Source organism: Prunus mume, linkage group LG2, assembly GCF_029339155.1.
Source record: "Prunus mume cultivar Tortuosa linkage group LG2, ASM2933915v1, whole genome shotgun sequence".
Lineage (NCBI taxonomy): Eukaryota > Viridiplantae > Streptophyta > Magnoliopsida > Rosales > Rosaceae > Prunus > Prunus mume.
The window spans coordinates 39,193,608-39,208,204 of record NC_142699.1 but is presented as its reverse complement, the minus strand read 5'-3'; the positions used below and the strand labels follow the sequence as shown (position 1 = coordinate 39,208,204).

The 14,597-nt window shown below is 37.5% G+C and overlaps 2 pseudogenes; both read right to left on the bottom strand.

Annotated features, from left to right (window-relative positions):
• Positions 1-381: 381 nt before the first annotated feature.
• LOC103322654 (putative xyloglucan galactosyltransferase GT14 pseudogene) lies at positions 382-2,243 on the bottom strand (annotated as a pseudogene).
• Positions 2,244-4,513: 2,270 nt separating this feature from the next.
• On the bottom strand, positions 4,514-6,333 carry LOC103322655 (putative xyloglucan galactosyltransferase GT14 pseudogene; annotated as a pseudogene).
• Positions 6,334-14,597: the final 8,264 nt, after the last annotated feature.

Genomic DNA, 14,597 nt, shown 5'->3' with positions numbered 1-14,597 from the left:
GCTTATTTGAAAGATCCCTCAACTGAAGCTCCCTGTACCCATATATATATCCTAAATTTGAATGTTGAAGGTTCACATATATGCCTCTAACTTAGTTAATTCTGAATTCAATATGAATTTATTGAGAATAATTGAGAGTATGAGCTACTCTAGGTATAGTTTAGGCAAATCCTTTGGAATTTGAAATTGGTATAAACGCAAACCACCATATCAGCTTTCATTGAGCTAAGCAAGGTATACATGATATTCAACTAAGCAAGCTACCATATTCAGCTTTCATTTCATATATGATCTGTTAATGTACTATCTCTTTTAATAGCTAAAGCAATTTCATTCGCCTAAGCAACGAATACATCATCTCGGAAATGAGGCCTCAGTCAGTAAGTTAATCACAGTTCCAAGAAACTTTTGCAAATGAGTGAGCAACAATGGTGCAAACTCTCAAACCATACTCAGAGGACAGAGTTATATCTGTAACTTTCTGGAAAGCTTCTGCAATCGACATCAAACAACGGAGAATAATAGCATAGTGGAATACAAATTTATGGTCTATAAATTTAAAGTTTAAAAACAATAGAACATCAGATCTTTTCTGTATCCTCTTCCCCCGCCCCCCCCCCCAATTTCTGTATCTTCACTCAGAAAGTATATACTGCATTCAACCAAGTCTATAGTTAGTCTACTGTATCAGGAAATGTGAACTTAGTAATATCAACCTCTGCAAAACCAATACTAGGATCCCTCCCCTCTCTAATCACCTTTCTAACATTCTCTGTTCTCTCAAGAATTCCCTGCACAGCTATATCAAAGGCATCTGGAGTGTCTAATCTTGACCTGGGATCTGCATATACCAGCTTTGGTATTATCTTTATAACCTCCTCTCTCATGGCCAATTCCCTGTCCTTTGAAATTCCCTGCAAGACTTTCTCAATGATGCCTTCTTCTTTCAAATCTTTTACATCCCTCACCGGAATAAACACTGAATACTTGGTATGATTCTTTGGTAAATACCACAAATATTGAGAAAACGCGGTGGCAGGATGAAAAAAGACTGGAATACAACCAGCCAGAATAGCGTCGAAAGCTGACCTCCTAGTGTCTGAATCCCCTCGAGGCTGCAGGCAATAGACTGAGCTCTGAAACACCCTCATAATATTAACCGGGTTGTGACAATTGTTTTCACCGCAATGGAAAAACTTGCAAGTAGTTGATGCTTGGCAATGATCAATAATTTTGCCCCGGATAGAACCTTGCAGGTGAGGCCTTGGTGCACCAACAAAAGCAAACAAGTAAGGCCTTTCTTGTTGTCTCACTCTGTTCTGCCATTGAACCACCTCACTGTCCTTTGCAGGATGAAAGCTTGTAGGGTATGGTATAGCAATGTCATTTTTCCAAAGGCTTCCTTCCATTGATAACATAGTCATGTTCATGGACTCTGGCAAGAACCTGAGTTTACTACCCCACTCAGAACTATTGTCTCTTACCCTCCTAAAATCCCAAGAAGTCCTCCCAGAAACAAAGAAATGGTCTCTGCCCCACATTTTCTTCCATTCGGGTTGCCCCGAAAGCCACTTGACCAAATTCTTAGCTGAAGAGTCTCTGATAGTGAGGTTAGAATCCCACAAATGAACACTGGCATCCATGCCAGTATAGAATGGCACATAAATGGCAGAAGCCAGAGTGGAGTTGCTTGTCAAACACTCGTACTTCTTCATCTTGTTGTGGAATATGACTTCTAACAAGTAAGGATTTGTGATAAACCAACTCTCGTTGGCTAAAACCCCATCAGAGTTTTCAATTTTAGGACCAAGACCCAAATTCACAAGGTCAGGACACATACTTGGTGTGCTACTACTACTAATCCCTGCAGAAATAGACTTGCAGTTGATGAGGAAGTCACTGTTGAATTTGGAAGGAAGATCCTCATGGATATAAATGTAGCGATCGGAGCATGAATCTTCGGTGTCGTTAATCTTCGTAACACCAATTGGACGAACTTGTTTACTCATCGAAAGATCGATCCCATTGTTGGCACCCAATGAAGTTGAATAGTTCAAGCAAAGCAATACAAGGCACAAAAGAAAAGAAACTAGTAGGCCAAACCAGACTTCTTGAGAGCACTTTCCGGGCGGTGGTTTCCCCATTCGTGTATGGACAGAGACTCCGTGAGGAGGAAAATGAGAGAACTTGGTTTGTAAATGAAGCCTAAAAAACTAAACTGAATTGAACACGCAAGAGGCTATGATAAGTTATAGCTTTGAAATATTATTTGTGTTAATTTTACTGATACATCACAAATCAATCATGATGCATCAGTTTGGAGCCACAACTATTCTCTGCAAATAAAGTCCCGGCAATTTTGATTGAGATTATACCACCGACAAACATGTCAACTTCAGCCGATTGCTCCTTCTGTTCTCTAGTCCATTCAACGTTTCTACTCATTTTTGTTTTTGTCTCAATCTTTCTTCTTCAGCCGAACTCACCGCTTGTTATGTCCAAAGTGCATAGAACACGTGGCTTCAACCTTCTTTGTCAATTATAATGTAAATTCTCTACGAAACTGTAAGCAGATATTTTATCATTCCCAAAAAGCTGTAAGCTGATATTTCATCCAATGGTCAAAATCAGTTGCAAAAGAAAACCACCTGTACTAGTGCACCAAATTGTGTTCGTGTATATGCAATATGCACCATAGCATTTTCTTGTAAGGAACTTCCTTTCATTAATTTGTTTAAGACTAATTTTTGGTGTAGTTTGTTATCTTTCCACTTTTGAAAGCCGAGTGTTTGTGATCTGCATAAGAAGATAAAACTACCCAAAACAAATCTACCTTTCATAAAATCAATAACCTATATATATATATATATATATATATATATATATATCACCCATTGTATTGACTTCTTAAGTACGGGCATATATGTGAACTGATTAATAGTTGAATTGTATCAGTAGTTCCTATCTCATGTTTCATGCTGGTTGAGGATGTTTTAGAATGGCATTTATGTGAATTGTGGAAGATAAAAGAATTGTGCAAGATCTAGCTAGTGGAAAATGATTCTGACTTGTAGACAAGTGGTCTTAGGTTCGAACCCCCATAGCATCATGGTAGTGTGTGTGTTTGAGTGAGAAACCCCCTTCCCCTTCCCCTTGTAACAAGTTTATTAATAGAAAGCCGAAGCTAGTTATATCATAGTGAACTCATAGAGTTCAAACAAATGCAACACAAAATGACTGAAAATGGTGGTGGGCAAGCCACCAACGCAATAAGTGCCAAATGCACTTTAAAAGCAACCTCATACCATAGAGTGCCATCGAGGATAAACGACGAAAGAGCTACCCGTGGTACCAAGGAGCAGAGGATGGTGGTGGTGGAGATCCAACATTGAGACACAATCGCCTATTATGAGTGGATGGTGGTGGTGGAGATCCAACATTGAGACACAATCGCCTATTATGAGTGGAAGAAAAGCATAACAAAACTAAAACAAAAGGGAAAACCTCATGCCACTCCACCCCTTCCTCAACCGGGCGCATTTCCCAAAAAACACTCCACAACCGCTTTCGTGAAGAGAGAGAGAGAGAGAAGACAAAGAGGGTGAAAATTAAAAGGACACTACTTGGGACATCACTCACGAGTAAGGATCTTCTCATCCTTACATCTTCGTGCGGCCCAATAACATTGATGTATATGTGCAATTTATTTTGACAACATTTATTGAACATACAACCAAACACACAGCCTTCTTGCATTTATTAACCCAACAATCAAATATGCATTTAAATGTTTGAAACAATGGCATGACATGTCGATGATTGAGTCATGAACCAGCATGAGAATTCATTACGCAAAATAACACTTGAGGATCGGTTGATTTACCACCTAGCAATAAACAAATTGGATATAAATGATTTATTTATTTATTACTTTCTTCTCGAGAATCCCGTAATTTGTGTCACATTCGTGCACATGACACAGAGAAAAACAAAAACTGAAAGAGTACCAAACAACTTTTAAATAGGTTTTTTTTTTAAAAAAAATTTGGAAACTGAAAACAGTTATATTTCAGTTTTTTAGAATGAAAACTGAAAACTAAAAATTCGAAAGTGAAAAGTGAGAACAAAATTGAAAAACTAAAATAGTTATCAAACGTTTCAAGCAATGTGAGAGGGAGTTGTTGGGACTGGGTCTCTATTGAGAAGGGTTGAAAGAAGTCAAATTACTTGCCAGTATGTGAGAGAATAAGCTATGTCCTCTTTGTTGTAACTTTGCTAGTCGTCATTGTCATCATTGGCTGGGGACAGCCTAATTTGTGATGAACCTCGTTAATCTTGTGTATTGTTTGATTGATTGTTTTCTTCGTTTTATTCTTTTCGTTGTTTGTGCGATTTTTGAGCTAGGGATATCACATCATATAAGCGTTAGCCAATATCAAATTTATATCTACAGCTTGCAGTGTATATAATCTTGAATCGTGTATTAATCATAATCTGTAAATTGCACATAAGCTTCTTCAGTGAACATCAATCTCCCGTTTTAAAATCATAATTAAAAACACAACAACACAATTTCTTTATTTTTGTTTTACATAACTACACACCATCCAGTTCTTCCATCTTGGGTTGCTCTCAGAACGAAGTATCTATTTGCATTCAATAAAGTCTATTGGTATTAGTCTTGGGAAATGCGAACTTACCATTATCAGACTCTGCAAAACCAATACTAGGATCCTTCCCCTTCCTAATCACCTTCCTAACATTTCCTATTCTCTCAAGAATTCCCTGCACAGCTAAATCAAATGCATCTTGAGTCTTCAATCTTGACCTGGGATCTGCATACACCAGCTTTGGTATTAGCCTTATAACCTCCTCTCTCATGGCCAATTCCCTGTCCTTTGAAATTCTAAGCAAGACTTTCTCAATGTCGCCTTCTTTCAAATCTTCTGCAAGCCTCACCGGAATAAACACTGAATACTTGGTATGATTTTTTGGTAAATGCCATAAGTATTGAGTGTAAGCCGATGCCGGATGAAAGAATACTGGAATGCAACCAGCTACGAAAGAGTCAAAAGTGGATCTCCTGGTGCTCGTATCGCCGGGAGGCTGCAAGCAATAAACTGAGCTCTGAAACACCCTCATAATAGTAACCGGGTTGTCACAATTGTTTTTACGGCAATGTAGAAACTTGCAATTAGTTGAAGCTTGGCACTGATCAATAAGTTTGCCCCGGATAGAATTCTTCTGGCGAGCCCTCGGTGCACCAACAAAAGCAAACAAGTGAGGCCTTTCTTGTTTTCTAACTCTCTTCTGCCACTGAACCACCTCACTGTCCTCTGTAGGATGAAAGCTTGTAGGGTATGGTATAGCAAGGTCATTTTTCCATGCGCTTCCTTCAATTGATAACATGCTCATGTTCATAGACTCAGGCAAGGACCTGAGTTTACTACCCCAATTAGAACTATTGTCTCTTTGCCTCCTGAAGTCCCAGGAAACCCTCCCGGCAACAAAGAAATGGTCTCTTCCCCACATTTTCTTCCATTCTGGTTTGCTCGAAAGCCATCGAACAAGATCTTTCCCCGAAGAGTCTCTGGCTGTGAGGTTAGGATCAAGCAGATGGACACTGGCATCTATGCCAGCATAGAATGGGACATAAATGGCTGAAGCCAGAGTGGAGTTTTCTATCAAACACTCATACTGCTTCATCCTGTTGTGGAATATGACTTCTAACAAGAACTGGTTTGTGGAAAACCAACTCTCATTGGCTAAAACCCCTTCGGAGCTTTCAATTACTGGACCAAGACCCAAATTAACAAAGTAAGGACACATATTTGAAATGTTGCTGACAGTCATAGCCCCTGCAGTAAGAGACTCACAGTTGTTGAGGAAGTCATAGTTGAATCTGCTAGGAAGACCTTCATGGATGTAAATGTATCGATCAGAGCATGGATGTTCGGTGCGGTTAATCTTCACAATACTAATCGGGTGAACTTCTTTGTTTACCAGAAGATTTACCCCATTGTTAACACCCAGTAAACTTGAATAAATTAAGCTATACAATACAAGGCACAAAATAAAAGAGACCAGTAAGCCAAACCCGACTTCTTGAGAGCACTTTCTGGCCAGTGGTTTTCCCATTTGGTCTTTAATTATGAACAGCTCTCTGCAGTAGAACATCTCCAGGTACTGATTCTCCCAAGTCTTAAAGTAGAAGAGAAGGGCATTGAGTTTGTATGTGTGAGAAGAAAGATTGGAAAGCCTTTTCTGTAAAAGAAACTCTCAGGTGCTTGGAGTGCTTGGAGAGGGACCTTATTTATCAAATTAGTTTTGAAACCTTAAAACGTGTATATTCATTAGGATGAAGATATTTGAAAAAAAAATAAAAAGATTTGGATTTGAAAACAATACTACATTTGTTTTTAAAGAAATTAAAAAACATTAAATTGAATGTATTTGAAATAACTAGCTGTAGTACATTTAGAATGAAATTGAAATGACTATATGCAACGAGTCATTTAGAATCTAAATATTTTCTTCGTTTCCTTATTGTTCACATCTTAACATAAATATATTGTAATAGTCTCCACAAATAATTTAATCTTATATTGTCATCTAAATCTCTGGATTTGGATTATCAGAAAAGTCTAGATTTGGAGTGTAGGGGTATTTAGTCAAAAATTTTAAATGGGTATTTAATAGTTTGTGGAGAAATTATAGAACAGCTCCATTTGTTCCATCCTAATTTCAACTTTGGCTTTGATGATTTGATGCCGACAACTAATATTCTTATATTTTATTATGTGTTCTAGAAGCCATTAATTAGCACGATTTCTTTTCGTGTCTCTCTCTCTCTCTCTCTCTCTTATTCCTTGTTTAACACATAGAAGTTACAGACCCACACGATGCTGAAGCAGCTCTTTCAAAGTCGTACCGAAATTCTAGAGGTTATCAAAACCCTGATTGTTTTTCCAAGGATGATGTGGAGAGACTACCATATTTGATGGTTCTACTGAGAAACTGGTTTGCTCTCTCTCGTGTATGTTTAAACAATAGGTTAGTCTGTAATTTGATTTTTGGCATGAACCTTAATTATTGGGTTCCTAATTATTTAAAGAGGTTGAAGTTGACATCCTAACGAAGATTGAATGTGTTATTGCTCCTTTCGGACCTAGACATCCTAACGACTATAAGATGATTATTGTGGAGGAGTGAACTTTGGAGCTGCAAGATAAGTTTGAGATCCTGAGGGCTAAGATGTCGTGGTAGACGGTATCCAAGATTGGGGCACATAAAATTTTTATCACAAAAAGCCCCAATGATACTAGTAGTGGAACCATTCATTATATATTTTATTTTATTTAGTAAAGTTTTCGATGTGGGACTTATATTTTTAAACACACCCCTTCACGTAGAACCACTACATAGTCAGCCACACGTAGAGCTAAGTCCACATCGGAGTCAATCATTCAAGCTCAAGCGTGAACATCACGTATTGGGTAAAGGGTATGGGTAAACATTCAAGCCCAGCATGTGAACACCACATATTGGGTAAAGGGTATGGGTAAACATTCAAGCCTAGCATGTGAACACCACATATTGAGTAAGGGTAAAGGCCCAATTCAGGCCCAGTCAATCAACTCGCTTTGATACCATGTCAAACAATATAGGTAGAATATTTTCAGATATATTTCATTCTCTAAAATGAGGTATTTATAATACAAGGTTGTAACCCTAATAGAGTTATACAAGGGAATAAGATAAAATCCTAATTACACAATATCTGTACAAAAGGGAAAGAAATAGACTCCTAATAGACTAGGAAGTAAATCTCCTAATTAAGCTTGGATCTTGCTAACACTCCCCCTCAAGTTGAAGCAAAGATGTCACGCATGCCAAACTTGTCAAGTGAGTTGAGAAAGACAGTTGTAGACACAGTTTTCGTAAGTACATCTGCCAGTTGATACTCGGATGATATAAATGGAAAAGAAACAATCTTAGCATCCACTTTCTCTTTAATAAAATATCAATCAACCTCCACGTACTTTGTACGATCATGTTGCACAGGGTTATGAGCAATCGTAATTGTAGCTTTGTTATCACAATACAAATCCATGGGTTTTTGGGGCGCAAACCCAAGATCTCTCAACAGTGTCCTCAACCATAGTAACTCACACACACATTGAGTCATCCCATGATACTCGGCTTCGGCACTAGACCAAGACACCAGTTTTTGCTTTTTACTCCTCCAAATAACAAGATTACCACAAACAAATGTGAAATACCCAGACATATAACGTCTATCAGTGATTGAACCAGCCCAATCAGCATTCGTATACCCTTCTACATCTGTATGACCATACTTGGAAAACATTAACCCCTTGCCAGGAGTTACTTTTAGATACCTCAAAATACACATCACATCACCCATATGATCTTCACTAGGAGAATGCATAAATTGACTCGCTACACTCACTGTATATGCAATATCAAGATGTGTATTAGCTAAATAAATCAATTTCCCCATAGGTCGTTGATAACGTTCTTTATCAGTAAGGACTTGATCATGATACAACCCCAACTTATGATTCTGTTCACTATGGGTATCAATTGGTTTACAATCCAACATTCCAGTTTCTGCAAGTAAATCCAAAATATACTTTCTTTGGGATAGAAAGATATCATGTTTAGATCTGGCAACTTCAATTCCTAGAAAGGACTTCAAATCACCAATGATTTCATCTCAAACTCGGAAGTCAGATACTTCTGAACATTTTGCATTTTTGCCTGATCATCTCCAGTTACAATCATATCATCAACATAAATATTTAAAGCTGTCATTTATCTTTATGACTCTTTAGAAACAAAGTATGATCTGAGTTACTCTGCACATACCCAAATTTCTTCATAAATGCTGAAAATTTTCCAAACCACACTCTTGAAAACTGCTTCAATCTATACAAGGACTTTCGTAGCTTACACACAACACCCTACTTAGAAGTCACATGAATACCAGGAGGGAGATCCATGTATATTTCTTCATTGAGGTCACCATGTAGGAACGCATTCTTTACATCAAACTGTAACAAGGACTAGTCACGATTAGCAGCAAAGGATAGGAGCATATGCACAGTATTGAGCTTTGCTTATGGAGCAAATGTCTCCAAATAATCCACTCCATAGGTCTGAGTATAACTCTTTGCTACCAATCTAGCCTTGTAAAGGTCAATGGAACCGTCAACTTTATGCTTCAAAGTAAACACCCATCTGCACCCAATAGCTTTCTTCCCTCTTGATAAAGGGACTAAATCCCAAGTTTCACTCTTGTTCAAAGCTTCTTTTTCAACATTCATAGCATCCACCCATTTGGGATAAGAAAGAGCATCCTGCAGCTTAGTTGGCACACATACACTAGATAATTGACATAAATATGATACATATAACTTACGATGAGTTGACACATAATGGCTAATGGGATATTTAGATTTCGCAAGTATGTCAGGAGAATATTGAACTTAGGTTTCCCACGAGTATTTCGTGGGGGTAACTAATAAGTTGACACAGATATATCATCAGAAATTACCTTACTTGATTCACTATCATGAGTAGATTGGAGCATTGGCAGGGCAGAGAGGGGTATTGCATCGAGCTCATCTATACAAGAATCAATGTCACTATTTTCATATACAGGTGACCGGCCCCTGCCACCGGTCATTTTGGCATCAAGAGCACCTGCTTCATCTCTAGATATGGGCGACTAGTTGAGTTCCTAAGGGCGACCGGTCGAGTTCCAAAGGGCGACATGTCATTTCTTCATAGAGGCCACATGTTTCATCTTCAGATATGGGCGACCGATCGCTTGCTTCAGTGCGATTGGTCATTTCCTTCCGGAGAGCAGTATCTTCAAACACATCATTCTCTAATTCAAGTTTGAAATTCTCCAATTCACTCCCCTTTTCCCCTGAATTGGAGAGGGGGGAGAAACATAATAAGACATTTTTTTCATCAAAAGTCACGTCCAAAGTAACATCCACCTTCTAGGTAGGTGGATTATAGCACTTATAACCCTTATGAGTAAAAGAGTAGCCAATATATACACAACGCAACGCAAAAGGATCAAGTTTACTCCGTTAATGAAAGTAGACATGAACATAGGCAATACACCCAAAAACCGTAGGGAGCAACTTGGAGAAGAAGACAAGGGAAACATGTTCATCAAACACATCAAGCGGAGTCTTGAAATTAACAACCCAACTAGGAGTACGATTAATCCAATTGGTAGCAGACAGAATAGCATGGGCCCAACGATGATTGGGGAACAGACATATCCAATATGAGTAAGCGGATAACTTCAAACAATTGTCAGCTCTTTCTTTCAGACACACCATTTTTTTGAGGGATAAATGAGGTTGCCGTTTGGTGAATATTACCTCGAGCATGGAATAAATAAGACAAAATATTATTCACATATTCTATTCCATTATTAGTCCATAATACTTTAACCTGAGCCTGAAACTGAGTAGACATCATAGTACAAAACTCTGGAAGGATGAAAGTAACGTCATATTTATTTTTTCGCAAGAAAACCCAAGTGAGTCAGGTACAATCATCAATAAATGTGATGAACCAACGAAATCCGTTCGAAGTAACTCGAGCAGACCCCACACATCAGAATGCACTAAATCAAAAGGTTTTGCAGCTTTACTATCACTCAAAGGAAACACAGTGCGATGGCTCTTGGCCAAAATATATGTCTCACACTTAAAACTGAACTCATCACAAGAGTGGAGTAAAGATGGAAACAAACGCTTAAAGTAGCCTAACAATGGGTGTCCCAAGCGATGATGCCATAACCAAATTTGTTGTTTGTCTTTGACATCGCAACTTTGAACAATATAAACGATACGATCATGAACTGGTGCAGAAGGCAATGTCAAATAATATAACCCTCCTATCCATTTACCATGCCCAATCGTCTAGTGTATCTTGAGATCCTAAAAAGAGTAACGTGTAGGATAGAAAGTAGTAGAAACATTAAGTGTGTATCAAGTAATCGGCCAACAGATAACAAGTTACAATGAATATTGGGAACTAGTAAAGCACGAGACAAGGACAGAGTAGGAGTGAGAGATATTGTGCCCTCGCTAGTAATTGGAGAGGGCAAGCCATTAGCACTAGTTACGTATGGGTCACGGTTGTTACTAGACAACTCATCAAAAAATTTATCATAATAAGTCATATGATCAAAAGCACCAGTGTCAATTTGCAAAACTAGTAGCAACAACATAACAATGGAGTTATCACCCATGATTGCATCAAAAACTCAACATATCACAACAGACTACACAGCGGAACACAGCAGAGGCACAAATACGACAGATGCACAAAGATAGGCATGAACACGGCAAAGTACACAGCGGAACACAGCATCGGCACAAATATGGCAGATGCACGAATACAGTAGAGACACGAACACTACAACACAACACACAAACCCAGGAGGACACAAATGGCATAGGTAGAAAAAAAAAATATATGGGGCTAGAACACGGGTGGGTACAACACACAGGTCACCAGAAAGTTGGCTATGATGCCAAGTCAAATTTAGATAGATGGGCCAGCGGTCCACCACTAACAATACTAATATTTTCCCCAACTTAACCACCTACAAGGCCTAGTAGATGTGGGGTTTTTATCATAAAAGGCCTCAGTGATATTAGTAGTGGAACCATTCATTATATATTGTATTTTATTCAGTCAAGTTTCCAATGTGGGACTTATATTCTTCAACATAGCCGGCATCAATTACATCAAGGATGATTGGAAATTCAATGGGAAACCTATGCTAGTGGTGTTGAACTCACAAAGCTAGCTCCAACATTCCAACATTCTCTGCATAGCTTCGACGTGGAAACATGAAGCTTCACACTCAAAATTTGACACGTGTACAATTTTCTAAAGAAGAATAAAAATTTTATACAGTCGGATTTAAAATTCCTTTTTACAATTTAAATCTAATTTAATAAAAATAGAAATCTCTAAAATAAATAAATAAAATTTCTCAGCAACCCCTTCTATGAACTTGCGACAAAGCCCTCACCCCCACCTTTTTGCCATGGTTGCCGCTGCTCTTTCTTTTTTCATGTGTCTTTGTGTCTTTCTCTTTCCCCTCCCTCTTCCCCCCTCCTCTCTATTACGGGTAGGGTTCAAGGAATTTTGATTGAAACTTTCTTGGGAGTGAGTCTATGGTCTTTGAGGAATCCAAGCTTTCAACATATATCAAGAGAAAAATCAAATTTTCTCTCTCGATTGTGAAACTAGAAGGATTCATTTGCCATGGGTTGTCATCATATTCATAAATAGAGAGATAGATAGTCATGGCAGGTGGCTTAGCAGATGGCTTTTGGGTTTTTATTTTTCTTTCTTTTTAATTTCTAAGTTTTTAAATTTATTTTTAAGGGTAAGAATGAATACTAAATTCAGTTGAAGGGTAAAAATTTATTTATTTTTAAGCAGATGCTTTTTCTTTCTTTTTAATTTTTAAGTTTGAATGGGAATATCACCAGCTGAAGTTGTGGTATACAGTATAATTGTATAATTTCTCTAATTTACGTGGTATCAGACCTTACTATAACGTCTATAAAAATTGGGGAGTATTCAAAAAGTCATTGGCGTTAAGGAAATAAAAAAGTTATGAATTTTAATGAAGTCTAGAATAGATTTGTACAAATCCATGCTTCCCCCGTAATTTTTGTAAGACGGTTTTTTCTTCTTCTCATAATATGAACAAATCCAGCATGGCCTTTGCCTTACGACCACCACCCTCACTACCGGAAATGACCACCACCACCAATCTTTACCCCAAAAAAGCATTTCTGAACAATTCAGATAAAAGAAGAGAAATAGAAGTGCGTGGTATTAATATTTACGGCCTTGAATCAAAACATAACGATTGGGGTGAAATGATTTTATGTAGGGGTGGTTGCGGTTCGGTAATCGCGAATTTTTGCCCAAACCACAAACTGACCAACTATTTGCGGTTTGGTGATTTTTTAAACATGAACCGACCGCTTTTTGCGGTAAAAGCGGTCGGTTACCGCGAATTAGCGGTTTAAAACCGCAAGTTCTCAAGCATTCACAAAAATATAAATTCACAACCTCAACTTCTCAACCATATTATAAATTCACAATCTCCTTCAAGCATATTATAAATTCACAACCTAAATAAATAAATACACAACCTCAACTTCTCAATCATATTATAAATTCACAACCTAAAGAAAATTAAAGTTACAATTCCAAACATTCCAATTAAAGTTAAACTTCTCAAGCATTCCAATTTCAAATCCTTTAAAGTTACAAACCAAAAGCAAAATGCAAAGTAAAATGAATTAAAGTTACAACCAAAAAGAAAAATCCTATTCAAAGTTAATTAAAGTTACAAACTAAAAGGAAAATGCAATGCACCAATGTTACAAACTCAAGTTACAAACTCAAGTGTTGGTGGTGAGTGGATTTGAAGAACCCCGTTGTGTCATTTGAGCACCAATGCTATCTACAAATAAAACAACATAGTTTAGTACATTTTATTATAAGAAGCATAAATAACATTAGCATAAATAAACTAATTACTTACAAGTTGTCATATGTTCCATTTCCTTGTAGAATTCAACCACATCATCCGTTGGTTCCTTGTAAAAGGAAGATTCGTCCGCTCTAAGCCAATCACTAGTACACACTAATGCTTCTACCATTTTAGGATGCAAAGAGCTTCTAAAATGATCCACAATCCTCTTGCCTAGACTAAAAGCATTTTCACTAGCAATCATAGAACTTGGAATTGCAAAGACTTAATTATAGAGTATAGCCGTGTGGCCATACTTTGCAGTTTGCGATAACCGCAATTTTTGAAAATCAAATACCGCAACCGCAACCGCAAATGCAGTTCGGTTCTTCATACCACAAATACGGTTCAGTTTACTGCGATCGCGATTTCATTGCGGTAAATTATCGGTTGGTTTTTGGGGTTTTTAGGTCTAAAATGCCACCCCTAATTTTATGTGTCGATCTCTGTGCAAGAAGTATACAATTACATAGAAGTGAGTAAAAGACAAGATCTTATGTCTAAGGAAATTATTTTAAGGAAAGAATCTCGAAAAAAATCAACATAAAGTAAATTACAAATAGAACATGAAAGAAAAGATAGCAATGCAAATCAAACATTTTTCGACGGCTAGTTGGGAAAAGACATATTTCGATGATTACTTTTCTGACAAGCTCCGACAACAATTTGCCCTCGGAAAAAGACTTTTCCAACGAAAAATGAGTTTTTGTGACAACAATTAGCCTTTGGTGAAGAACTTTTTTTTTTTTTTGGTAGTGTAGGCTTTGATAGCAAAGAGAATGATCCTTACCAACTTAACCAACCTTTGTTGGCGTCTTCAATAAATCTTCACAAAAGTTTCCATGTAAGTTGTATCATGGCTACGATTCTTTCTTGACTTTCTAAAACAAACTAATTAGGGTCAGTTTGGGATTGATGCCACTTTTTTAAAAAAGCTACTTATGCTGTGCTTTGAAAATAAAGAGTTGTAAAGTAA